Source organism: Callithrix jacchus, chromosome 9 (genome assembly GCF_049354715.1).
Source record: "Callithrix jacchus isolate 240 chromosome 9, calJac240_pri, whole genome shotgun sequence".
Taxonomy (NCBI): Eukaryota; Metazoa; Chordata; class Mammalia; order Primates; family Cebidae; genus Callithrix; species Callithrix jacchus.
The window spans coordinates 134,867,773-134,895,167 of NC_133510.1; the positions used below are offsets into that span (position 1 = coordinate 134,867,773).

At 56.6% G+C, this 27,395-nt stretch overlaps 1 long non-coding RNA gene across 1 annotated transcript; it reads left to right on the forward strand.

Annotated features, from left to right (window-relative positions):
* Nucleotides 1-14,093: 14,093 nt before the first annotated feature.
* LOC128928657 (uncharacterized) lies at nucleotides 14,094-19,076 on the forward strand. Its single transcript, XR_008474078.2, has 2 exons — nucleotides 14,094-14,191; nucleotides 16,149-19,076. It is a non-coding gene; the product is annotated as an uncharacterized LOC128928657 (long non-coding RNA).
* The last annotated feature ends 8,319 nt before the right edge of the window (nucleotides 19,077-27,395 follow it).

Below are 27,395 nucleotides of genomic sequence, written 5' to 3' on the forward strand. Positions count from 1 at the left end.
CCTCGGGGAAGGGACCCTGCGGAGTTAGGTCACTGGTTTCCAGGCATGCTCAGTAACAGTCATAAGATCTCTCATCTGGTCCGAGCATCAGATCATCATCGTGATCATCATGATCATCGTGATCACGTCGGGCCGGGGGTGCCTTCAGGAAGGCTGTCCAGAACCGAGAGAGGCATCTTCCCTACACACAGAATTCCTTTTCCTTCTCACCCACATGGTTCTTCAAGTTGTTTTCCTGACTTTTCTCTGCATAGACACATATCCCAGCAGTGGTGGAGGGCGGGTCGCTGTCACCCGAGATCCTTCATCATGGTTACCACTTTTGGGGTTGGGAAGGGCTGGTTGTCACTCACCCATCCTCAGACTAGGTTTTGGTGATTTCTGTCAACATCCGCAGGCTGGGCTGTTTGTTTGTTTCTTTGTTTGTTGGTGAATTTTGTTTGTTTTTCTACCTTCCAAAAGCCTTTGTGGGGTACTTCATTATGGCCTTTCCACGTGTCCAGATGGTTTGACATTTTTGTTTTATTGCAAAATTGAGTGGCAGAAACTATAAATAAAAAATTTCATTATTAGAAATGTTCAGTGAAGATCATTTAAATAGGTGAATAAAGAACTGAAGGTCCTCATTAGCAACATGATAGTCCCATCGTAAATTCTTCCTTAATTCCTATCTGTGATGGGTTAGTTCTAATTAAAAAGGCCACTGACTGGGGCTCCAGATTCTTACTTCTCTTCAGTTGCATTCAATATCAATTTTGCCTTAATTGCTTTATTTGCATTTCATGGGAAATCAGTCCAAGGGACAAATGAGAAAGAAACAAAAACACATTAATGCCATTTGTTTTTGCCATGTGACCATTTTGAGCAATTCTGGGAATAAGCGTTTTCAAATCTGTTGTTTACAATTAAATACTTCATATTCGGCATGTGCTGCCTCGGTCTGAGTTCTGCATTGTTTCCATGGAAACACGCATAATTTATGATAAAGCGCAGGGCCATGTGTGATCGCTTATGCTTTAAGCCCAGTTTGGGAACTCGTCTCTCGTATCCCCACACCTCCTCACCACTATTTTGCCTTTGGTATGGAGCAGGTGTTGGCTAATACAGGAACATCATTAAGGCAAATTCCACCACAAACAACTCAGATATCTTGCTTGGGGAGCTTCTGTATTTAAAATCTTCGGAGGAGCCAACCCAATAGCCCCTGTGCAGACTGACACGTGGCTTCCGTGGGAGCAGGAACACGCAGTTCCACGACCGGCCCTCCAGGGGGAGGTGGGGCCGCCGCTCCTGCTCAGCACCCAAAGGACTCCTCCAGCCAGACAGGTTATGACTGTCAGAGACGGAACAGGAAAAGCAAATGTGTTGATTTTCAACAAAAAAAAAAATTGTTGGGTTTATTTTTGTATTTTAGATAACGTAGTTTTTTATTTCAATAGCATTTTGGTGTTTTTTGTTACATGCACGAATGCATGGTGGTGAATTCTCAGATTCTAGTGCCCCGTCACCCGAGGTGTCCTTTGTACGTAGTGCATAATATTTTTACCCCTAGCCACGCCCCGCCCTCCTCCTTCTGCACCTCTAAAGTCCGTTACATCACTCCGTGTCTCTGTGTACTCAGCCCAGCTCCTGCCTTCTGCACCTCTAAGTCCGTTACATCACTCCGTGTCTCTGCGTACTCAGCCCAGCTCCCGCCTTCTGCACCTCTAAAGTCCGTTACATCACTCCGTGTCTCTGTGTACTCAGCCCAGCTCCCGCCTTCTGCACCTCTAAAGTCCGTTACATCACTCCGTGTCTCTGTGTACTCAGCCCCGCTCCCGCCCTCCTCCATCTGCACCTCTAAAGTCCGTTACATCACTCCGTGTCTCTGTGTACTCACCCAGCTCCCGCCTTCTGCACCTCTAAAGTCCGTTACATCACTCCGTGTCTCTGTGTACTCAGCCCAGCTCCCGCCCTCCTCCTTCTGCACCTCTAAGTCCGTTACATCACTCCGTGTCTCTGTGTACTCAGCCCAGCTCCTGCCTTCTGCAACTCTAAAGTCCGTTACATCACTCCGTGTCTCTGTGTACTCACCCAGCTCCCGCCTTCTGCACCTCTAAAGTCCGTTACATCACTCCGTGTCTCTGTGTACTCAGCCCAGCTCCCGCCCTCCTCCATCTGCACCTCTAAGTCCGTTACATCACTCCGTGTCTCTGTGTACTCAGCCCCGCCCTCCTCCTTCTGCACCTCTAAAGTCCGTTACATCACTCCGTGTCTCTGTGTACTCACCCAGCTCCCGCCTTCTGCACCTCTAAAGTCCGTTACATCACTCCGTGTCTCTGTGTACTCACCCAGCTCCCGCCTTCTGCACCTCTAAAGTCCGTTACATCACTCCGTGTCTCTGTGTACTCAGCCCAGCTCCCGCCCTCCTCCTTCTGCACCTCTAAGTCCGTTACATCACTCCGTGTCTCTGTGTACTCAGCCCAGCTCCTGCCTTCTGCAACTCTAAAGTCCGTTACATCACTCCGTGTCTCTGTGTACTCAGCCCCGCTCCCGCCCTCCTCCATCTGCACCTCTAAAGTCCGTTACATCACTCCGTGTCTCTGTGTACTCACCCAGCTCCCGCCTTCTGCACCTCTAAAGTCCGTTACATCACTCCGTGTCTCTGTGTACTCAGCCCAGCTCCCGCCCTCCTCCTTCTGCACCTCTAAGTCCGTTACATCACTCCGTGTCTCTGTGTACTCAGCCCAGCTCCTGCCTTCTGCAACTCTAAAGTCCGTTACATCACTCCGTGTCTCTGTGTACTCACCCAGCTCCCGCCTTCTGCACCTCTAAAGTCCGTTACATCACTCCGTGTCTCTGTGTACTCAGCCCAGCTCCCGCCCTCCTCCATCTGCACCTCTAAGTCCGTTACATCACTCCGTGTCTCTGTGTACTCAGCCCCGCCCTCCTCCTTCTGCACCTCTAAAGTCCGTTACATCACTCCGTGTCTCTGTGTACTCACCCAGCTCCCGCCTTCTGCACCTCTAAAGTCCGTTACATCACTCCGTGTCTCTGTGTACTCACCCAGCTCCCGCCTTCTGCACCTCTAAAGTCCGTTACATCACTCCGTGTCTCTGTGTACTCACCCAGCTCCCGCCTTCTGCACCTCTAAAGTCCGTTACATCACTCCGTGTCTCTGTGTACTCAGCCCAGCTCCCGCCCTCCTCCATCTGCACCTCTAAGTCCGTTACATCACTCCGTGTCTCTGTGTACTCAGCCCAGCTCCCGCCTTCTGCACCTCTAAGTCCGTTACATCACTCCGTGTCTCTGTGTACTCAGCCCAGCTCCCGCCTTCTGCACCTCTAAAGTCCGTTACATCACTCCGTGTCTCTGTGTACTCAGCCCCGCCCTCCTCCTTCTGCACCTCTAAAGTCCCGTTACATCACTCCGTGTCTCTGTGTACTCAGCCCCGCCTTCTGCACCTCTAAAGTCCGTTACATCACTCCGTGTCTCTGTGTACTCACCCAGCTCCCGCCTTCTGCACCTCTAAAGTCCGTTACATCACTCCATGTCTCTGTGTACTCACCCAGCTCCCGCCTTCTGCACCTCTAAAGTCCGTTACATCACTCCGTGTCTCTGTGTACTCAGCCCCGCCCTCCTCCTTCTGCACCTCTAAAGTCCCGTTACATCACTCCGTGTCTCTGTGTACTCAGCCCCGCCTTCTGCACCTCTAAAGTCCGTTACATCACTCCGTGTCTCTGTGTACTCAGCCCAGCTCCCGCCTTCTGCACCTCTAAAGTCCGTTACATCACTCCGTGTCTCTGTGTACTCAGCCCAGCTCCCGCCTTCTGCACCTCTAAAGTCCGTTACATCACTCCGTGTCTCTATGTACTCAGCCTAGCTCCTGCTGACAAGTGAGAATGCATGGCTTTGGTTTTCCATTCCTGTGTTCCTTCACTTACGATAACGGCCCATCAGCTACTCTGTGGATAAAGAAAACATGGTATCCATGTGTATGGGGTACTACGCAGCCATGAACATGAACAGAGCCAGCATATCCATATAACACATCTGAGGCCTAATGCTGTGCTGTTGTCTCATCTCAACGATCAGTACTTGGGGGCAGGTACTGGACCTTTGGTGACTCCTGACCTCCTGACAAGCAGGCCTCTCCCGGCCACCTGTCCTGGGAGCCAAGAGTCCTGTTCCAGGTTGAACCTGCCTCGTAAGCAAAAGACACGCAGAATCTCAGGGGCTGTGTGCTGGGCAGGGAGTGCCTTCTGCCTCACGGACAGAGGTGCAGAGAAGTCAGGCCAGCAGACAAAGGATGACAAAACCACCTGCCGGGGAGAGCGGGGACAGCTGGCCTCCTCTTCCTGGCACCCTCTCTTTCCTTGCCTTTTCTGTCATTAAATGCTCCTGGTTTTCCTCCCACATCTCTGGACACCCCTGGGCCCCTTGCCAGCTCCTCTGCCTTCTGGTTTAAACAGCATCCCTTCCCACACCCGTAGCCTGCTGGATAGAGTCCTGGGGCTCTGAGATGGGGAGGGGATGGGGACACCTGGCAGGAAGAGGGCAGTGTCCCCACACAGCTCCAGCTCGAGTGGAGGCTCAGAGGTTTTCCAGAGGAGGGCAAAAGTGAGGACGCCAGATCTCCTCCCAAGGGAGCGAACTTCATCCACAGCAGCCTTTGGAGAAGGTGAAGCCCAAGGGTGCTCTCGGAAGCAGTGGCGGCGTGTTGGGAGGTGCTGGCAGGCGGCAGATGCCTGGAGACACTGGCTGCACCACAGCCTGGCTACTTTGCAGGGGGCTGTTTTGTGGAATAGGAGAGTCGCATGGGCAGGGCGGAGCCTCCGAGGCACCTGCTACAGCAGCCTTCACAGGGCAGGCTGGGGTCCACCAAGGAACGAGGGCCTGGTGCCGGGGCTCCGTGTGTACAGTGGAGATGGGAGGGAGGCAGCGTCTGGGCCAGGAAGACCGTGACGAAACCATCTCCTCCATTTCACTCATTAAACATAACTCTGCGCCTCAGTTCCTCCGCAGCAAACAAAAGCCTTGGTGCCTTGGTGCCCTGGGTGTCTGGGGTCTAAACAAGCCTCTGCTTTCTGCAGATCTAGCCTGGGGCTCAGCAGAGCCGACGCCTGGCACTAGTTGGCTCAGTTCATACTGACTGTGCCTCTCACGGGCTGGGGCAGAGGGAAGACAGTCAGAGGGCCCCTCAGCCTGCAGGGTGTGTGGGGTTCAGTCCAGCCTGTGCCCAGGTGCCCGGACACAGGCTGTGACAGGGGCTGGGTCCACACAGGGACCCTTTGTGCCAATCCCTTGTTCTGGCGGGGGCACCTGCTTTCTCTGTCCAGCGTGGTCCCACCCACCTGCCGGAGAAGGGCAGGCTCCTATGCCCTGGCTGTGCGCCCAGGTCTGACCACCCTGTGGCCATGCCGCATAATCCATGGTGCCCCTGTTCCCAGCTCTGCACCCACAATCGGCCCACCGGCCCAGGTGAAACCCAGGGCCACATGTTCCAAATCGTGGCGGGGTGAGCCTGTGGTGTTGTCGAGACCCTGGAAAAACCCCCTGCGGTGGGGTCCTACCCTCAGTCACCACCCAACGTGGCAGCTGACATCGTGGGGGTCCTACCCCTTTCCCGCTCCGCTGTGAGCCCCCACCCCTCCTAAGTCTTGAGTCACGACACTTTCCAGAATTAAGCTACTTTCCCACTGGTTCTCTGCTGGAAAGTAATCTCTAATTGCTCATTTGGGGACCTGACCTGACCCTCTCTTGCCTGGGGCCTGAAGCTGCGATGTTAGCAGAAATCCAGCATCGACATCCATGTGTCCTGTCTACACGCACAAAGCCCACGGGTGTCCTTCCTGCCACGGCACTGTTCTCATTAGGGTCCTGCTGTGGGGCACTGGCTCTCTGGTTACCGCAGGGCTGGGTGGAGCCACAGCATGGGGTGTGGGGAGGATCTTCTCCTTCTGCACTTCAGGGCCGGCGCTCCCCCACACTGTGATGATGGGGAGCACAGGGAGGGGCACAGGCCCTGCACCCATGCCCGGGGCTGTGGCACCAGTGGGGCACCTGCACAGGCTGTGGACCGGCAGAGAACGGCTGTCTGGGGGTGGCTGCCCAGCCCAGCACTTGCTACCACATTGGGGGCAGTGGCCAGGGCTGCCATGTGTCCTCTAGTTCAGAGAATCCAGGGACCCCTATCGTCAGCGAGGCCTCTGATTGTCACCAATGGGACCACATCATGTTTCTTCCACCCCTCCCCAGCCTCGGCCCCCTGCTCTGGCCTTTTCCCCAGGCTGACCTGGGTGGACTGTAGCCCCAAGGGGACCCATGTGGACCACGGCAGCCGAGGCTGCAGAGCCCTGGGTTTAGACAGAGCAGGCATGAGACCTGGCCCCCCACCCCCAGAAGCCACATTAGAATCCATGTCGGTCGGTCCATTCGAGCTGCTGAAACAAAACCACAGAATGGGTGGATTTTTTATGGTACTGGAGGCTGGCAGAGTCCGTGTCTGATGAGGGCCACCTCCCGGCTTGTGGAAGATGCCTTCCGGCTGCATGGTGGGAGGGACTGGGGGCTTCCTCGGGTCCCTTTTGTAAGAGCACTAATCCCATAACAAGGGCTCTGTCCTCATGAACTCACCACTTCCTGGAGACCCCACCTCCTGACACCATCACCTTAGGGGCTCGGATTTCTACAGATGCATTTGGGGAGATGCAAGCATTCAGACCAGAGCAGGGTCCCTGGTGACAGCCTGGGGCCTGCTGGGTTGAACCTCGGGAACAAGCTGGGCCCTGGACCCTCTATAACCCAGGTTCAGCAGCTCACCACTCAAAAGCCAGATGAGAGGGGCACAGGCTGATGGGAGAGAAAGCAGCTTCCACTGGAGAACAAGAAGCCGAGAAGATGGGCCAGTGTTCTAAAGCACCGTCTGAAATGTTCCCATATGGCACTGGAAACTGGGCGATGTGATATGGGAGCCATGGGGGGCGCAGGGCCGGTGTGTCCTGCTCCAGTGGCTGTCTTGGGTGGACAGAGGTCTGGATGGTGCCATGTTGACCTGGGGCCAGTGGTGATGGACTCATGGGTCACAACTTCCCCCAAGCAGGAGAATCCACAATGGAGCCTCGGTGCCTGGTTTATTTTGAGATCAGTCTCTGGGATTTCTTAAGCAAGAATCTAATTAGATAAGCGGGCATTGCTAGAGGGGAGTGTCCAGAGAGGGAAGGAATGAGGGGGTGAGAGGGGAGGGAGGGAAGAAGAAGAAAATATATCTCTTCAAGTAGTTTATAGAGTTTGGAATTTCTCAGCAACACCTCTGAGCCTCCTGGAAGAGGCCACCCCATGCAGGCCTCGAGCTGTCGCCTGGGCCCACAGGCAGAGCCGTCTGCACCAGCAGAGAATGCTGGAGGAAATTAAAACATTTCACCCCAAAATACATTTGTTTGACATCACTTGAAACAGCTGCCCTGGCCCCGTAGAGATGCTCCATTGATGCTGCCACGCCCCTCTACCTTCCATGCCTTTCCCAGATCCGGGAGAGATTGAGTCTGACATCTATCCTCTCTGAGGGAGACTGTCTACACAGCAGGCCGCCTGTGCTAGCCAAGCCTCTTCCTCTCTCCTGCTGTTCACCTGTCTTGCCATCTATCCTCTCTGAGGGAGACTGTCTACACAGCAGGCCGCCTGTGCTAGCCAAGCCTCTTCCTCTCTCCCGCTGTTCACCTGTCTTGCCATCTATCCTCCCTGAGGGAGACTGTCTACACAGCAGGCCGCCTGTGCTAGCCAAGCCTCTTCCTCTCTCCCGCTGTTTGTTTACCTGTCTTGCCATCTATCCTCCCTGAGGGAGACTGTCTACACAGCAGGCCGCCCGTGCTAGCCAAGCCTCTTCCTCTCTCCCGCTGTTCACCTGTCTTGCCATCTATCCTCCCTGAGGGAGACTGTCTACACAGAAGGCCGCCTGTGCTAGCCAAGCCTCTTCCTCTCTCCCGCTGTTTGTTTACCTGTCTTGCCATCTATCCTCCCTGAGGGAGACTGTCTACACAGCAGGCCGCCCGTGCTAGCCAAGCCTCTTCCTCTCTCCCGCTGTTCACCTGTCTTGCCATCTATCCTCCCTGAGGGAGACTGTCTACACAGCAGGCCGCCTGTGCTAGCCAAGCCTCTTCCTCTCTCCCGCTGTTTACCTGTCTTGCCACTGAGCCTGACTTTGCAGCAGACCTGTTTCTGGCGGCACTTAGTCATCCTTGCTGGGCCTCGGGACAGTGTGGACGCTTCCACGCCTAATCATTGGGTTGGATCTTCGTTCTGAAGGCTCGCAGGCATGCACGTTAAGTAAATGTGTGTGCCTTTTCTCCTGTCAATCATTCTGCCTCATGTCAGTGACTTTCCAGTGCACCGTTAGGGCGCCCAGAGCCGACGGCCCCTCAGCAGCCGTCTGTCGTGAGTGTGGGCTCTGCCGGCCAGCCCAGGCTTCCCCAGATGCCAGGTGAGTTAAATGAAGCTCAGGGCGGCCTTACTCCCAATGCTGTCCTCGGAGAGGGTGGCTGAGTTCCCAGCCACCTCTGAAGCCCCCTCTGAAGCCCACCTGGCCTCACTCTTACGTGTCACCATCTCCCTGCCTCGAAAACGAGTGAAGTCACTGATAAAACAGTTTCATTAACAATTGTCCATTTCCTGGCAGCTTTTGTTCTTTAATCTTTTTTCCCTCGACGAGAACCTCAAGATCAATGGCCCGTCCACGGTGCCGGCTCCCGCGGGGCTGTTCGTCAACCACCAGTCACCCGGCAGGCACAGCAGGGAGCAGCGGCCTCCCCCCAGCGATGTGCTCTGCCAGAGCTGCTCCCTTCCGCTCAGAACGATGGAACACGCGCTTCAGCCCCGCATCGGGGCCGGGCTCCGTCCACCAGAAACACCCCAGGTTCACAGTAGCTGGCAACAGACCTCGTTACAGCTCTCATGCTGCTCACCAGCACAGCTGGAGTCCTCACTCCTTCGCGAGGAGATGCGGACCCATCCGGGGCCCTCACGGCTGCTGAACCTGCATCTGCCCAAACCAAACTCATGATTCCTCCTGTCTTCCGTCTAGAGAAGGTGGCGCCAGGCTCCTCTGTGGCTCAAGCCTCCCAAACAGGAGTCACGTGGCCCCCTCCCGCTCCCGGATCGCACCCTATCTCCAGCCAGGGGTCACGTGGCCCCGACCTGCTCATGGATCCTGCCCTGTCGACCTCCCAGCACACAGGCTCTGCAGATGTGCCCTGCCCTTCTTGTTCCTCTGTTTCTCAAGCCAGGCATGGCACGTGGCATGCAGTAGGTGCTCAGTAGATACATTTTGGTGAAATGATGAATCCCGGGTTAGAAACACGTCTAAGTTCTCAGTAACTTTATTGGAAATCCCATGGGAAGGAGCTCACTCTGCCCTGGGGAAGGGGAGGTCTCCACACAGAGCCAGGCACCAGCTCTGCTTCCACAGCAGCTCCAATAAACCTTCAGGGCCCTGGAGGCTCCCACTGCCAACACCCTTGGGCACCCTCTGGCCCCTGGCTGGGGTCCTGTGTACCCGGCTCCTTCCATGGAAAGCTCCTGAACTCACAGCCTGGCACAGGCTTTCTCCCAGCAGGCAAGCTGCTTCCTGCCTGGAGTCACAGCCTTACCGGACACAGTGCCAGGTGGGGGTGGAGATTAGAGTGGAGGTGGGCAGGCAGGAGAGGGCTGAGCTCCCAGTGTGGTCCCTGGCTGCACCCCAGGACTGGTCGGCTGAGGACCAGTCCGAGGTCCCGCTTGCGTGAGAGCTCCCAGTATGTCCTGGGAATGGAAGTGACTGTGATGGGAAGAGGACAGTTGGTTTGGGAGCCTCATGGCCTTAAAGACACCGCTGACATCCTGTAGTGTTGGCTGCATGGAGGAGTCAGGTCCGAGACAGAGGCTGAGGGGTAAGTGCCGTGCCTGGGAGCAGCTTCTGGGGGCTCATGGGATCCTCTGCAGCGGCCAGGGCCTCCCTGTACCTTCTCACCAGCACTGATGGCTTGTTTCTGATGTCAACCCAGGGATTCCCCCATACCCCTGGTCTCTGAAGTTCATGCAGGGCTCATCCCTGGGCCCATGTGCTCCAGTACAAGCAGAGGACAGCCAGAGTCACAGTCACCAGAGTCACCCTCCAGGCAGGCGGGCAGCCAGGCTTGTCCTGTGCACCGTCTCAGCGCTGGGTCCTGTCCCCCAGGGCCTCTGATTTGCTGGACCATCTGTGCTGCTGCGAAGACATGGTGGGCCCAAGTGTGATAGAGAAATTCCAGACGCCATCAGTGACTAACGGCAGGCGGGTCACTTGCAGGACGCAGCAGCGCCTGATGCCATGGCCACCTCCCATTGCAACCGCAGCCCCTGAGGAGGGGACACACCTGCAGTTGCCTGCACCATGCCATTCGTGGACCCTTGGCCTGGAAAGCTCTTCAGCTTTGCCCTTGGGGAGACTCAGAAGCTTCAGGAGGCCTCTAGATTCTCAGATGCTGTCACCCACAGACCTCTTGGGTTTTGTCATATTGTCATAAACAGCCACGGCCCTGACCTGTGCCCTTTATTAAGCCCTCTTCAGTTAACCCTTTGTGTCCCTTCTGGCCGGTGCGGGACTCACAGGGATACAATCTGTCTCCTCCACTGGAAGGTGAGTGCTGGGAGCATGGGTCCTGGTTCAGCACCAGAGGCAGGGCTGGCACCTGCCGAATGAGTGAGTGAACAAACAATGTTTCAACTGTGCACATGCCACCAGCCCTTCCAGGAGCCTGCTCTTCCCACTTCCGTGACCATCCGAATCACCTGGGAGGCTGCTGAGACGCAAGTGCCTGGGTCTCTTGCACCCATATTCTGATCCCAGAGTCTGGGCTGGGACCTAGGAATTTGCATTTTTAAGCAGGCTCTCATCAGCCTTCTAATCTGATAAAGTCTTCAGAAAGTCAGCGCTATCCCCAGAGAGCAGTGCACGCTAAGCTGAAACTAATCTCCCTTTCTGCCTCCTCCAAGGCTCAAGGCTCCTGTAAAACTGCTGGAAAGTTTCCCAAAATGCGTGCACTTTTCCACGCTCCTCCCTCTGCATTCCACTCAGCCATCCTGGAGGACCCACACTCTGAAAACTTCTAAGGCCCCTCTCTACACGGATGATTCTGCAGAGCAAATGAGAGATCCAGAAAGACTCTCAGTGACAGCAAACAAGGAGTGAGATTTGCACTCGGGAGGCTGTTTGCCCTCAGTGCGGGGACTGGGCAGTGCTGGAACTTGGCGGTGAACCTGAGGACGTGGACAGCAGATGGGATGTTTGACTTCACCTCCCCCTGCTCCCCGATACATCTCAGGGCAGGCCTGGTGAGCTGAACCAGCTGTGTGGCTGAGGAGGAGATGAGGAGGAGGTTCCTGGCACAGGAGGAGCGGGGCTGGGGTGAAAGCAGCCAGCCAGGTTCGGGGAGGGCGCTCCTCAGGGGAAAGCCAGTCACGGAAAAGGAAACAGTGCTCCCCAGGACCAGCCCTGCCCACAGCCTCCAGACCCACGGGGGGACTCGCAGAACTGTCTCAAGAGGGGCACACACATGTGCACACACACAAGCACACCATGCATACACACACACATGCACACACAGACACATGCACACACACCAGACATGCATACATGTGTGTACAAGATGCACATACACAGAATGCATGCATGCACAGGTGCACATGTGCAGACACGTGCATGCACACAGACACACACAGGCACACCATGCATACACACACGCATGCACACACAGACACATGCACACACACCAGACATGCATACATGTGTGTGTACAAGATGCATATACACAGAATGCATGCATGCTCAGGTGCATATGTGCAGACACGTGCATGCACACAGACACACACAGGCACACCATGCATACACACACGCATGCACACACAAGCACATGCACACACACCAGACATGCATACGTGTGTGTACAAGATGCACATACACAGAATGCATGCATGCACAGGTGCATATGTGCAGACACGTGCATGAACACACACAGGCACACCATGCATACACACACACATGCACACACAGACACATGCACACACACCAGACATGCATACATGTGTGTGTACAAGATGCACATACACAGAATGCATGCATGCTCAGATGCATATGTGCAGACACGTGCATGCACACAGACACACACAGGCACACCATGCATACACACACACATGCACACACAGACACATGCACACACACCAGACATGCATACATGTGTGTGTACAAGATGCACATACACAGAATGCATGAATGCACAGGTGCATATGTGCAGACACGTGCATGCACACAGACACACACAGGCACACCATGCATACACACACACATGCACACACAGACACATGCACACACACCAGACATGCATACGTGTGTGTACAAGATGCACATACACAGAATGCATGCATGCACAGGTGCATATGTGCAGACACGTGCATGCACACAGACACACACAGGCACACCATGCATACACACACGCATGCACACACAGACACGTGCACACACACCAGACATGCATACATGTGTGTGTACAAGATGCACATACACAGAATGCATGCATGCTCAGGTGCATATGTGCAGACACATGCATGCACACAGACACACACAGGCACACCATGCATACACACACGCATGCACACACAGACACGTGCACACACACCAGACATGCATACATGTGTGTGTACAAGATGCATATACACAGAATGCATGCATGCTCAGGTGCATATGTGCAGACACGTGCATGCACACAGACACACACAGGCACACCATGCATACACACACGCATGCACACACAGACACGTGCACACACACCAGACATGCATACATGTGTGTGTACAAGATGCACATACACAGAATGCATGCATGCTCAGGTGCATATGTGCAGACACATGCACACACACCAGACATGCATACATGTGTGTGTACAAGATGCACATACACAGAATGCATGCATGCTCAGATGCACATGTGCAGACACGTGCATGCACACTGACACACACAGGCACACCATGCATACACACACGCATGCACACACAGACACATGCACACACACCAGACATGCATACATGTGTGTGTACAAGATGCACATACACAGAATGCATGCATGCACAGGTGCATATGTGCAGACACGTGCATGCACACAGACAGGCACACCATGCATACACACACGCATGCACACACAGACACGTGCACACACACCAGACATGCATACATGTGTGTGTACAAGATGCACATACACAGAATGCATGCATGCACAGGTGCATATGTGCAGATACATGCATGCACACAGACACACACAAACACACCATGCACACACAGACACGTGCATGCACACAGACACACACAGGCACACCATGCATATGCACACACATGCACACACAGACACATGCACACAGACACACACAGGCACACCATGCACACACAGACACGTGCACACACACAGACACATGCACACACAGACACACACAGGCACACCATGCATACACACACGCATGCACACACAGACACATGCACACACACCAGACATGCATACATGTGTGTGTACAAGATGCACATACACAGAATGCATGCATGCTCAGGTGCATATGTGCAGACACGTGCATGCACACAGACACACACAGGCACACCATGCATACACACACGCATGCACACACAGACACACACACGTGTGCACGCAGTTCTGGAACCACCTGCTTAATCCTGTTTGAAAGGACTTTCCCTTTTGCATTTGTCGGCTCCTTCCTCCATAAAATCATCTTTAAACTTATATTTTACAAATGGTATAAAGATGAATAGTCTAATATTTTATATTAAAATGCTATCTTTGACCTAAGAGCTCACTCTTCTAATTTTAAAAGAAATTAAAACACTTTTGTAGCCCTGGAAATCCTCAGGGCTGTTTCGCTTTGCCATGTCCCTCATGGGGAAGGCAGCCTGGAAACGGCCTCAGAGAGCTTGACTCTGCTCCTCTCAGCTGAGCAACCTCAAGGAAAAGCTTCCCTTCCCCGGGGGTTTCAGGAAAAGTCCCAGGCACATTCTGATTGGACCAGCTTGGGTCACATGGCCATTCTGAGCCAATCCCAGGACCACAGTATGAAATACGCTGATTGGGAAGCGGGTTTCCCCACCTCTGAATCACCTGCACGAAGTAGGGGTGACCTGGCAGAGAAGTACAGAGACAGGCAGGTGAGTCCTGGAGGGACACAAGGGACACCTGTTGTCTGCCTCAGAACCACACGGCAGTGCAAGATATGGTGCCTGTCCACAGCCCAGGGACCCTTTTCAGCAGGTGGCAGATCTGCCTGTCCCGGGAGAGGGCAGAGGGTCCAGCCTGGTGCACAGAGAGCTCCGTCCCCTCACTGCAGCCCTGCAGTGGTGCCCCCAGCCCTGCCCAGAGCCCCAGGACTGAGACCAGACCTGACCACTAGGACCCAGGCTCTGTTCCTCACTGGGGCACTGTCCCTGGGGAAGGCGGACACAAGAGCCCTTGTTGTCCCTGGAGGAGGGGGTGGTGGGGTGAGCTGTGCAGTCACTGCGGCTGAGCCAGCCCCCTCCCTCCTCCGCAGTCACTCCCAGGATGGCCAGATCCCTCCCGGGCCTGGAAACGCCTCCTCAGCCTCTCCTCGGGGCAGGGGAGAGGGGGTCAGAGCTCCCCTGGACGGGGAGGCCCAGCATGGCTGTTCCCGCTCATTTACCCACTGCACGATTAATCCGCATTGCAGCGATTTCCAGCCTGGCGCTCATGAGTGATGCTGCAGACAGGACCTTCTGATGAGCCCACATGCCCCTGTCTGTGGTGGAACTGCTGGGTCAGGATAAGTGGATCTTCAGCTCTGGGCCCCGCTGCCAGGCTGCTTCCCAAGGGATCCGCCCCGCCTGCCACTCCCTGTCAGAGCTCCAGACCCACCACACCCGAGGGGGTCCAGCCTGCAACCAGGGCTGAGAACCAGCACTCTGTGCAGCGGACGTGAGACACACACAGGCACATGCACACCTACACGCATGTGCACACGTGCACTCACACACGTTTCCTACATTCACGCACACGATATGCGGGCTGAGGCTGTGTGCACACACAGGCACGCATGTGTAAGACCACACCCGATATGTGGCCCAGGACTGGGCACACAGCCACACCCTCCTCCTGGCTCTCCTGCTGCCGCAGCTCCTGGCCTCCCTAGGCCTCTCCTGGCCCCGCTCCCTGCACGGGGCAGCTGAGGGGCCTGGGCATCTGGGAGGAGAGACTGCAGTGGAGGAGCTGGCAGGCGGCTGGGGGTCCCTGGAGTCTGGCTCTTCTCCCTCCTCACCGGGTGCGCTGCTGTCTGCTCCCCGCTTGCTTGGCCCCCAGGCAAAGGGCCCAGGGGTCGCTGGTGAGGAGGGGCTGCAGCTGGGCCATCCCAGGGGAGGGAAGGAGGTGATAAAAGGCTCTCAGAGAGCTGCACAAGGCGGCCTTGTTTGGGAAGCAGCCTCCCCTGAGCTCAGGGCTTCCTCCCATGGTGGCAGGAGGGGTGGCCTGGGGCCTGCGGTCAGGCGATCTGCACTGTGTGGCTGCCGTGGGGTCACTGCGGGTCTATTTCTAGCCTCTGCCACACAGCAGGGGGTATTGGGTGAAGCTGTTTGCAGCCTGAGGCATCCGGCACCCCTGGCCATCCCTGCAGCTGTGACCTCACCAAAAACAGAGGCCACATTTTCCAGGGTGGGAGGGGCTGGAAGGCCCAGCTGTGAGAGTGACTGTGGCTGAGGCCTCAGCTCCCTGGGGACCCGGGGCAGAATGACCTTCCTCTACAACCTTCTGTGGCTCCCCATTGATGTGCAGGAGAGTCCATGCCCCTCCTCACCTGGGGTTCACCACTGTCACTGCCACCCTCAGTCCTACCCCTCTACCCCCCGCCTCCCCCTCCCTCTCTGGGCTGCGGCCTTGCCCATCTCCTTCTGTGTCCTGGTGGTGACCAGCAGCCTCCCCGGGACAGGGCAGGAAGGCTTCCCTCTATACCTCAGTGTCCAGAGCAGGACCTGTCAGAGCCCTCACCATGCAGACGGGTACAGTGAGTGCGCAGGGTGAGGACGATGACACCCACCCTTGGGCACACTGTGAGCACCCGGGCCATTGAGCCTGAAAAATGCTGGCTGTGGTTCCTTGCAGGATGCGCGCCCTATGCTGCCAGAACCATCACGGGGCGTCAGCAGCAAGGACGACTCCCCTTCCTCCCACCAAGGCCAGAGGGCCTCTGAGTCACACAGGAAACCAACAGAGAAGACAGGCTGTGCTCCTGGGGACAGAGTGTCGGCTCTAAAACCCAAATCCGCATGTGCAGACTAGAAAACAGTGACGGCTGCAGGTGATTTCCCGCAAGCCTGCAATGGGCCGGTAAGCCCAGGGCCTCTGCAGGGAGACGCAGGTGCACCGCCCTGGCCTTGGCATTGAACTGCACACTTTTGCCCGGGTGTGGCAGAGGGTGGCGACAGACGGGCCCTGCACTCGCTCCCGGGGCCTCAGGGGGTGATGGAGGCAGCGCCTCACTCTACTCCCTACATCCCTCCTGGGTCTGGGCTGAGGGTCCCGGGACGTCTGTGGGGCTCAGACCCCAGCACGGAGGCCAGGAGCTGAGCTACCAACAGCCGGGCCAGCTCAGATGGCAGGACTGAACTCTGGGGTCGATAGAAGCACCCCGAAGACTCCAGAGACATGTTTGGAGTGAGGCCTCTGTTGAGGAGCAGAGTCCCAGCATCACACAGGAGGTGAATTCAGCGTTACGTCACTGTCCTTGGCTTAGCCACAGGTGGCTGCACTGGGTGTGAGAGTGTCCACATCCACCCTCTTCTGCACAGGCTGTAGGGGGAGCTCGGGAGTCAGGACCCTCGGGGTAAGACCAGACCAGTCCAGGCCCCAGAGAAAATGCACTGAAATCCTCAGGCTGGGACAGCTTCAGGCACAGTGTGATCCTGCAGCTCAGGCTTGACTTCAGGGCTCTGGTTTCCTATGTCCAGGGCCCTCCCAGGCCAGCGACTCCTTGGAGGTAAGTCCACTGAAGCCACCTGTCTTCTCCAAGCAGGTTCAGCCAAGTGCCCACCCCTGAACCCATTGCCCAGGCCGTGGGAATGGAATGTTCTAGTCTCATAGGTCTGGATCACAGGAGCACACCTGCTCTGGGGGCAGAGTCAGTCCCACCCAGACCAGACTATGTGGACAGAGAGGGGAGTAGGGGACTCCCAAGTAAGCCAGGTATGTGGCCTGCAGCAGAGACGGTCCCTCAGCTGTCTTCTCCAGGACCCCCAGGCTGCCGTCAGCCAGGACTCATAAAAACCTCTGGCAGACAAGAGGCCCCGCCCAGCACCTAGGGTGCCCACTGAGCTTCTCTCCTGGCAGCCTGCCGGGTTCCCCAGGGAGGACAGCGCTGGGAAGCCCAGCGCACGGAAGGGCCGAGACGCCTGTGTGAAGACAGCTGGGTGCGCCTCCATCCCATGGGATGTGGATGTATCCCCTGAGTCCCAGGACGCTGGCCCATTTGTGTCACTCATCAGCCTGGACTCATTTTCTGAGTGACTGCGCCTCTCCCTAGGAGCCCCAAGAAGAGACAGCCAGGGGGTGCTGCTGATTAATGAGGCTCAGCTGGAATCAGCTGTTTCAAAGTCTAAAGGCTGTGGATGGGATTTCTGATTGCAGAGGTGGAAAAAGAGTTAAACTGTAGTGCAGACCAGTCTCGCCATCCAAGATGTTTTCTGATGCTGTGTTTGGTTCTGATAATTGATTGGTTGGAAGCTGTTCAACTTCGTGGAGAAACCAGAGCTACTGCAGGTTTCACTGAGTCTCCAGAAGACTCAGTTACGTTGTCTCCCCCGGGAGCGCCCAGAACTGTCCACATCGGTGCCATTTCAAAGACAGAGGGCTGAGCGGCTTTCCGAGGGAGCGACCATTGTTTTCTAGCCCCAGAAACGGGGGAGAGGAGCAGGCTGTGTCTGCTCAGAGCAGAGCCCTGGGCTTGCCTGGCCCAGACCCTGGAACCCCAGGACCCTGGGACCAGGGAGCCCCGCTGAGGCCCAAGCCCGGGTTTCCTCATCTGGAGAAGGGGCTGAGGACAGCGGCTGCTGTGTAGGGTCTCTGTCGGCTGCAGGAGAGAGGGCAGCAGTCCTGGCACCTCCCAAGCCCCGCAAATGTCCAGGAAGTGACCCCAGGGGTGAATTGCCACTCTCATGTTACACAGCTTGCGATGTCTTCCCACTGTCCTGAAAGTCCCAAAGTCCCAAACCTCTACACGCCATGGAAAAGTCCCCAAAAGGCAGGTAAGGAAGTGTTGAAGGAACTTTAACATAGGGAGAGAATTTGTGTCTGGGCTTTCTAGAGTGTGGTGCTCATGGGAAATTGGACTTCGCCGGGCTCCCGCACCTTCCTTGGGGACGTGGTTTTCAGTAACGGGGGGGGGGGCGCCCCACAGCCTTGGCCGACTCAGCCCTGGCAGCCTGGATCCATCCAGGGCTGCGGGACCTGCCCCACCCCCCACATGTGCTGTCCTCATCCTCCCGAGCCCCTGGGTCTGGGTCAGAGCAGGCTCCCCACCTCCACAAGCTCCCCGCCAACCAGCCACCCCCCGGCTTCACCTGCAACCTCCCAACAACTGCTCCCGTCTCGGGGGATCTGCCACCTGTGCCTGGAGGCACCCCACACCCCCACGCCCGTGGGCTTTAAACCACGTTCATGAACTCCCACCCCTCCCTCTTATCTTCTCACTGGTTCATATCGAATATTTTCATTTAAAATATGAAGACATGATTGCAGAAATGTAACTCCTCGTGTTTTATAAACATTGACGTTTTAGAAACTGCCCCATCCTCTTCTCAGTGTCTCCAGTAACGCCGAGACCACAGACACCCCCTTCTCACCATCGACGTTTAAACGTTCAGCGGGAAACCGCACCGTCCGTTCTGCTCCAGTTCCCAGCTCACCGCGTCCCATTTCTCCAGGGAGCACTTGACGCCTGCACTGGTTACCGGTTGCCAGGTTCTATCCCAAACGAAAAGCGTGCCCAAGAGCATGCAGGGTGGAAGAGGAGATGCAGATTAAAACCTGTCTTCTGATTTGCGTGCCCTGTTGGTGTGCAGTTCTGTGGGTTTGGACAACCGCCCTGACTCCTGTAAGCACCCCCAGAACAGCCCCATCACCCCACATCCTTCCTGCTTCCTCTGCACTCACCCTCCCCTCCGCAGGCCGCTTCTCTGCCATCCAGCGCGTCCTATAAATGAGCTTGTGCCCTGGGAGCCTTCTGGGTGGGTTCCCCGCCCTCAGCCCGGGTCACTGAGAGTCTCCCGGCGGCCGAGCGCACCCACGGCCTGCCCTGCCGTCTCCCTGCCGTGTGTCCACCGCACGGACGCCCCGCTCCTTCTCCGTTCACTGGTTGGGGGACCCGAGCGTTGTTCCCAGTTTCTGCGATTACAAATAAAGCTGCCAGGAACATTTACCTACGGTTTTTGTGTGGACGTAGGTTTTCACTCCACAGCAGCGGGTCCCCGGGGAGGGGCTGCGGCCTCCCGTGGGGAGCGTGTGGGTGTGTGGCTGGAGGAGCGGCCGCCCGTTTCTGTCGGCAGCGCCTCTGTCATTCCCGTGTTCTTCATTTCTCTGCTTTCCCTTGTCTGTTAATTTAGCATTCTAATAGGCGTGTGCTGTGACCCCATCGCGACTTTAGTTTGCATTTTCCTAATAATCCGTGGCGTTGACTTTTCTGCTACGTGCTCGACACGTGCACATCTCACTTGGGAAAACGTCTCTGTGCCTTTGCTCATTTAGAAACACCGTGCCCTTTGATTTGTCATTGTTGAGCTTTAGGGGTTATTGACACGGTCCAGATTCACGGCCTCGGTCAGGTCTGTCAGCTGCAGGTGCTTCCCGCCGGCCTGCGCCTGTGCCTGGTCTTGGCTTCTCCGAACGCTGTCCTTCCACGAGCAAAAGCTTTAATTTTGATGAAGTCAGGTTTACAGATTTCTGTTTTAGGGATTGTGCTTTTGCCGTTGCCTAACCCAAGTCACAAAGCTTTCTCCAACGTTCCTTCTGAAATGTCTGAGTTTTCGTTTTGCACGTAGGTCCCGACACCCCTGAGGCAGCCTCTGCGTGCGTGGGAGGTGGGCGGAGCTCACGGCTTTGCTTGGGGACGTGGTGGTGGGAGGTGGGCGGAGCTCACGGCTTTGCTTGGGGACGTGGTGGTGGGAGGTGGGAGGTGGGCGGAGCTCACGGCTTTGCTTGGGGACGTGGCGGTGGGAGGTGGGCGGAGCTCACGGCTTTGCTTGGGGACGTGGTGGTGGGAGGTGGGCGGAGCTCACGGCTTTGCTTGGGGACGTGGTGGTGGGAGGTGGGCGGAGCTCACGGCTTTGCTTGGGGACATGGCGGTGGGAGGCGGGCGGAGCTCACGGCTTTGCTTGGGGACATGGTGGCGGGAGGTGGGCGGAGCTCACGGCTTTGCTTGGGGACATGGTGGCGGGAGGTGGGCGGAGCTCACGGGTTTGCTTGGGGACGTGGTGGCGGGAGGTGGGCGGAGCTCACGGCTTTGCTTGGGGACGTGGTGGTGGGAGGTGGGCGGAGCTCACGACTTTGCTTGGGGACGTGGTGGCGGGAGGTGGGCGGAGCTCACGGGTTTGCTTGGGGACGTGGTGGCGGGAGGTGGGCGGAGCTCACGGCTTTGCTTGGGGACATGGCGGTGGGAGGCGGGCGGAGCTCACGGCTTTGCTTGGGGACGTGGTGGTGGGAGGTGGGCGGAGCTCACGGCTTTGCTTGGGGACATGGCGGTGGGAGGCGGGCGGAGCTCACGGCTTTGCTTGGGGACATGGTGGCGGGAGGTGGGCGGAGCTCACGGCTTTGCTTGGGGACATGGTGGCGGGAGGTGGGCGGAGCTCACGGGTTTGCTTGGGGACGTGGTGGCGGGAGGTGGGCGGAGCTCACGGCTTTGCTTGGGGACGTGGTGGTGGGAGGTGGGCGGAGCTCACGGGTTTGCTTGGGGACGTGGCGGCGGGAGGTGGGCGGAGCTCACGGGTTTGCTTGGGGACGTGGTGGTGGGAGGTGGGCGGAGCTCACGGGTTTGCTTGGGGACGTGGTGGTGGGAGGTGGGCGGAGCTCACGGCTTTGCTTGGGGCCGTGGCGGTGGGAGGTGGGCGGAGCTCACGGCTTTGCTTGGGGACGTGGTGGTGGGAGGTGGGCGGAGCTCACGGCTTTGCTTGGGGACGTGGCGGTGGGAGGTGGGCGGAGCTCACGGCTTTGCTTGGGGACGTGGTGGTGGGAGGTGGGCGGAGCTCACCGCTTTTCCTGGGGACGTGCAATTGCTGCAGCACCTCTGCTGGAAACACCCTTTCCTGTGTGTTCTTTGTGGATAGATCCGTGTAAAATTTCAGCAAGAAAAGCAGAGCCCCCTCCAGTCAGCACACATTTCTTCCACCGTGAAGGAACGTGCCGCGGGTGGATGCGGCTTTGTCACCCTGGTGCTCAGTGCATGGGGCAGGGTGGGTTCTGTCTGTGTGGGGAGGGTGGGCCTCTGTGGGGAGGCAGAAGGCGCCCAGGAAGGTGGTCACCCACCGGCTGCACGTAGTTACCCCTGGGGGCCCGTGCTCACTCCACGCCCACCGCATCTCTGCGGGTGGTCTCCAGGCACGAGCATTTCCTCAGGCCCCTTGGGTTCCAGAGGGCACCAGGATTGAGAACCCCTGCTCCTGGGGCAAGGCTGCCGACACGGCTGCTGGTCAGGCTGCTGGCCGGCCTAGGTCAGGGTCCAGCGGCCTCTGAGTTGGAGGAGAGCTCCTTTTCCCAGGCAGTCCCGTTGTCCCCGCCAGTGCCCAGGAAACCAAAGGTGTTCCCCACTCGCTTCTGCTCCAGCTGCTGGCTCGGTGGGCCTGGGTCCAGCCACTGCTCCCCAGGGAGCTGTAATTACGCTTCCCATGCAAGGAGTCAACGGAAATGGCATTTCACAGCACGGATGAACTTGTGCTTTCCTTCCAGAGCCACTTTGTCTATTTAAAATGCAAATTGAAATCAATAGGAAGTGGCTTGTCTGAGTTCCACCCAGGGATGTGGCGGGTTTCTCTTGGAGGACGGATGGGCTGCAGTTCCCCTGCGGGAGAAATGGGGACACTCAGGCCTGTCTGTACCCAGGGCCAGCTCAGCACTGCCCTCCGCAGGGGAGGGGCTCCCTGGATCAGGCCCCGCACAGGGACGGGGAGGGGAGTGACCCGAGAGAGGATGGGGGCCGCCAGAGTCCATGAGTCCCGAGTCCTCCGGGTGCTCCAGTAGAGTTATTTTTATCCCATTATCCACGTAACTGCCTGAATTCCTTCCTGTGGCCTGCGTAGGTTCAAGTCACCGCCCACGTGCGGGCTGCCCGGGGCGTCCACACCACTGGCTGGGTTGGCTGACCTCCCGCTGACTCAGGTTGTGACCCCTCATTCCCTGAGTGTCTGAATCGATCATGGGAAGTGGTGGAAGCAGGAAGTGTGGGCTGCTGGGAACAGCAGGTGAGGGTTAATGCACCACCTGCGTGTCTCCTGGGAACCTGATGACCCTAAGATTTAAGTCAAACATTTACCATCAAAGTTGTCATTTGTGTGTATGGCCGTCCATCTTCTGACTAATCCATCCACCATCCATCCATTAGGCCATCTGTCTGCTCATCCACTTATCTGAACATACACCCAGCTTACTACTCATTCTTCTCTTTTCCATTTATCATCCATCTATCCATCCGTCTGTCCATCCATCCATCTGTCCATCTGCACATCCACTTATCTGAACATTATGCTGAGGTTACTATCCATCCTTCTCTCTTCCATTCATTCATCCATCTGTCCATCCACTTATCTGAACATTATGCTGAGGTTACTATCCATCCTTTTCTCTTCCATCCATCCACCCATCTGCCCATCTGTCCATCCACTTATCTGAACATTATGCTGAGGTTACTATCCATCCTTTTCTCTTCCATCCAGCCACCCATCTGCCCATCTGTCCATCCACTTATCTGAACATACACCCAAGTTTCTATACATCTTTCTCTCTTCCATCCTGGTCATCTGTCCATCTGTCCATCCATCCACCCATCTGCCCATCTGCACATCCACTTATCTGAACATATACAGGTTACTATCCATTCTTCTCCCTTCCATCCACCCATCCATCCATCCATCCATCCAACCGTCCGTCCGTCCATCCACTTGTCTGAACATATACCCAGGTTACTATACATCCTTCTTTCTTCTATCCATCCGTCCATCTGTCCATCCATCATCCATCCACCCTCTCATCCATTTATACACCCACCCCCCATTTTAACCTCACCAATCATCTAGGTTTTAACCGATTATTTCATTTACCCTGCCATTATTCAGCCATCCATTGCACACCCGCCCCGTTTTCAGCAGTTCTCCATTATTGTCTGCCCACTTGCTCCTCTGTCTCTGAACGATCCCTCATCCATCTCTGGTTGCGTCTGCCCATCACCTGCCAGCACCAGCTGTTTCCCTGGAGACTTCGTCACGCACTGCAATATGACGGACTGATGAATGCCTGGTACCTGGTCAGCATTAGAGGGAGCTTGACGAGCACATTCGGGCTCGGAGGTTCTGTCCATGTTTGTCGCTGGCCTATTTCTTACCTTGAAGTTTCCACTGGAGGGAGCCTGGAAAGAGTGAGATTGAGGCCACCCAGGCCAGAAGCCACTGTCCTTCCAGGTTAGGAGAATCGATGCCTTCACTTAATCAGACGCTGCTTTGTTTAACTGTCACAATGTCACCAGAACCACTGTTCCCGCCTGGACCCAGCCTCTGCTCCCCAAGGGCGGCAATTAGTCATCTGAGCGCCCACTCGACACACTATGTGCAGAAACGGGGGGAGACACGCAGGGCAGTTTATTTTACACTGGGCTGTTCATGCTGTGAAGTCTGACTGAGGGTTTCCGTCCACTGACACTCTCCACACGACGCACGTGGTTCTGCTCCTGAGTCCGCCCCGAGGCTCATCCTGCCTTTCTTCCACACCCCGAGTCCCCTTCCACGCAATGTCCCTTCCTGACAGCTGGGCTGGTGTGGACAGAGGAGAACTAGGCAGCCACGTGGAGTGTGGCAGAAACACGTCTTCTCCGGAAACATCGGCCTTCGCCCCCACACCAGGGAAGCGCTTTGAGTTTCCCTGTCCTGGATGCCTTCCTGTGGGCTGCCCACAGGCCTCTCTGCTGGGTAATACATTCACTTGTTCTTAGAACAGGCCCCAAAGGGATTTGCTCGGATGAGAAAGAAACACCAGGAGGGCTGAGAGGTGGGTCTGAGAACAGGAGCCGCCACTCCCCAGTCAGGGGGGACCATGGGGGACCCAGGAGAGGACCACGGGAGACCCAGGAGGAGACCACAGGAAACTTAGGAGGAGACCACAGGAGACCCAGGAGGAGACCACGGGAGACCCAGGAGGAGACCACAGGAGACCCAGGAGGAGACCACGGGAGACCCAGGAGGAGACCACAGGAGACCCAGGAGGGGACCACGGGAGACCCAGGAGGGGACCACAGAAGACTTAGGAGGAGACCACGGGATACCCAGGAGGGGACCACAGACGACTTAGGAGGAGACCACGGGATACCCAGGAGGGGACCACAGGAGACCCAGGAGAGGACCACAGGAGAGCCTGGGGCCGGAGGTGCGGGTGAGGAGTGAGTGCAGGGAGGGGCTGCCTGTGGCCCCAGAGTCCTCTTCTCCTCCTTCCTTCCAGGCCATCTCGGGCCCTGTTTCTAGGGCTCTGCACCCAGATGGATGGGAGGAGGACGGTGCCACTCACTGAAGTAATGGAAATAGGTGTGTGAGGAGGAGCTGGCAGGGTGGGAGGTAAAGGATCTGTCTGGGGAATCCACTCACCGAGGAACGCCTGGCTGTGGCCTCAGCTCCCACCCTCCTGACCCCCACTCTGTTCTGTTCTGCCAAGTTGAAGGTAGAGGCACCTTTCTCTTGGCAACAGGAGGTCAGGGAGGGCTTTTCCTGTAATTGTAACCCCCTCCACACACACACACACATACATAAATACACACAGACACAGACACACAGGCACACACACACACAGACACAGACACATACACATAAACACAGAGACACACAGACACACACACACACACAGAGAGACACAGACACACACACACACAGAGAGACACACAGACACACACACACACAACTTAAGAAAAGATGGGGATGGATAGTCGCCCCACAACAATCACCTACTCTGGGCCTGGACAGGACAAGGAGGGCGGGCACGGTGTGGGGATTGCTTCCCTGATGGGGGAGCCGTGTTCCCGTGAGTGCTGACTCAGCTGAACACAGTGAGGACCCCATTTCGGGGAGGGCTGGGGAGGGCTGCAGTCACCCTCTGAGGGGTCAGTGAGTCCAGAGCCAGCGCCAGCTCCCATCTGTACTCAGGAGAGGCTGATTGCCGGGGTAGCCCACACAACAGGCCCCCAAGGACCCCCATGTTGGGGGGCTCCCCTCCACCCCAGCGTGGCCCACGGGGTCTTCCAGCACAGCCCCAGGCAGCCCGAGGCTGGCCCTTGTGGACACCCTGGAGGGCGGGCGGCCAGGAGCATCCAGCGGTGACTTATCTCCGTTCTGCAGCAGCGTCTCAGGCCACAGAGGCCCAGCAAGTGCTCCCCATGGGAGGGTCCTGCACACAGGCGGCCACCTCTTCCCAGCACCCCCAGGAGGAGCGGGGACCTGAGCTGCATCACAGCCCAGTCACGTGCACCTTCCCCCTGTGCCGGGCTGTGGGGCGGGGAGGCGACGTGGAGACCCCTGACCAGGCCTGGCCCAGGCTCAGGACCCTGTGGGAGGACAATGATTTAAACCACAAGCCCTGACTTTCCTGAATGCAGCTGGGGCGGTCGGGGGAGGAACCCGAGGGATGGGGAGGGAGTCAGAGACTGGGAGCCTGAGCACCGCATGGGTGGGGCCTGGGGAGCAGGGCCTGTGCACCCACTCAGTCATTAACTCATTCATTCATTCATTTACTCACTCACTCACTCACTCATTCACTCACTCAGTCACTCATTCACTAATTCCCTCACTCACTCATTCACTCACTCACTCATTCACTCACTCACTCATTCCCTCACTCACTCACTCACTCATTCACTCAGTCACTCATTCACTCAGTCGCTCTGTCACTCAGTCATTCACTCACTCACTCACTCATTCACTCACTCACTCACTCATTCACTCACTCACTCATTCACTCACTCACTCATTCACTCAGTCACTCATTCACTAATTCCCTCACTCACTCATTCACTCACTCATTCATTTACTCACTCACTCCGTCACTCAGTCATTAACTCACCCACTCACTCATTCACTCAGTCGCTCATTCACTAATTCCCTCACTCACTCATTCACTCACTCACTCCATCACTCAGTCATTAACTCACCCACTCACTCATTCACTCAGTCACTTATTCCCTCACTCCTCACTCATGGGAAGGTGAGGAGACAGATAAGCGTGGTGACGGGCTCTGAGGGGAGCACTGTACATGACCAGCAACAGACTCTCCAGGCCCTGGGCTCACGTGGGGACATTGATGGTGCTCAGCTCTTCTGTCTTCCCTCTAGGAATCCACCCTGCAGAAAAGACATCTGTAGGAGCTAAGAAACGAACCCCAGGATGTCCTGTCTGGCTCTGTGGGATTCAGGGTTTCATTAAACTGCCCTGGATTCCATCAGCAGGGTGCAGGTTAGATGAATGACACCCCATCTCTACCACAGAAAGCTGGCAAAAAAACAGATTAATGTTTAAGGGGGTTCTGTATGCTCCCATGATGAAGGATTCCATGGGCTAAAGCCCCCCCTGAGAACTGGACGTGGCCCATCAAGCACCGTCTGCAAGCCCTGCCCAGGTGATGGGGCTGGTGACCCCCCCCCCCGCCCCCGCTGCATTGGCCTCTGCAGTTCTAAGGGGACACAGACCAGGCAAACTTCTCAGTGAAGTGAAAATGAGTCCTGGGCAGGTGTTACCCTGCAGGAGAGTGGGCAGGAAGGGAGGGCCCTTTCCAGCTCTGGGGACCCCACAGACAGGGGAGGGGTGGGCTTGGTGGGGGGGCGAAGGAAGCTCTGATGCAGGTGTTTTCCTTTGCTGGGTGCCAGCCAGGCCTGGGGGCATCAATCTGACTCCATCCCCCGGGCTCTGCCAGCTGGTCAGAGCCCATGTCCACCCTCCTGGGTCACGTCCAGGCTTTCACCTTCATCCCTGCCATCCTCACCTCACCTGTGGAAGCCTCATTCAGACCTTGGGTGAAGTGGTCCCTTCTCCACCCCAGTCCCTCTTGGGGGAGAACCTTGGATGTCTGTGCTGATGGATGATCTGAGGAGCCCAAGCACAGAGCCTCCTACAAGGGTGTTC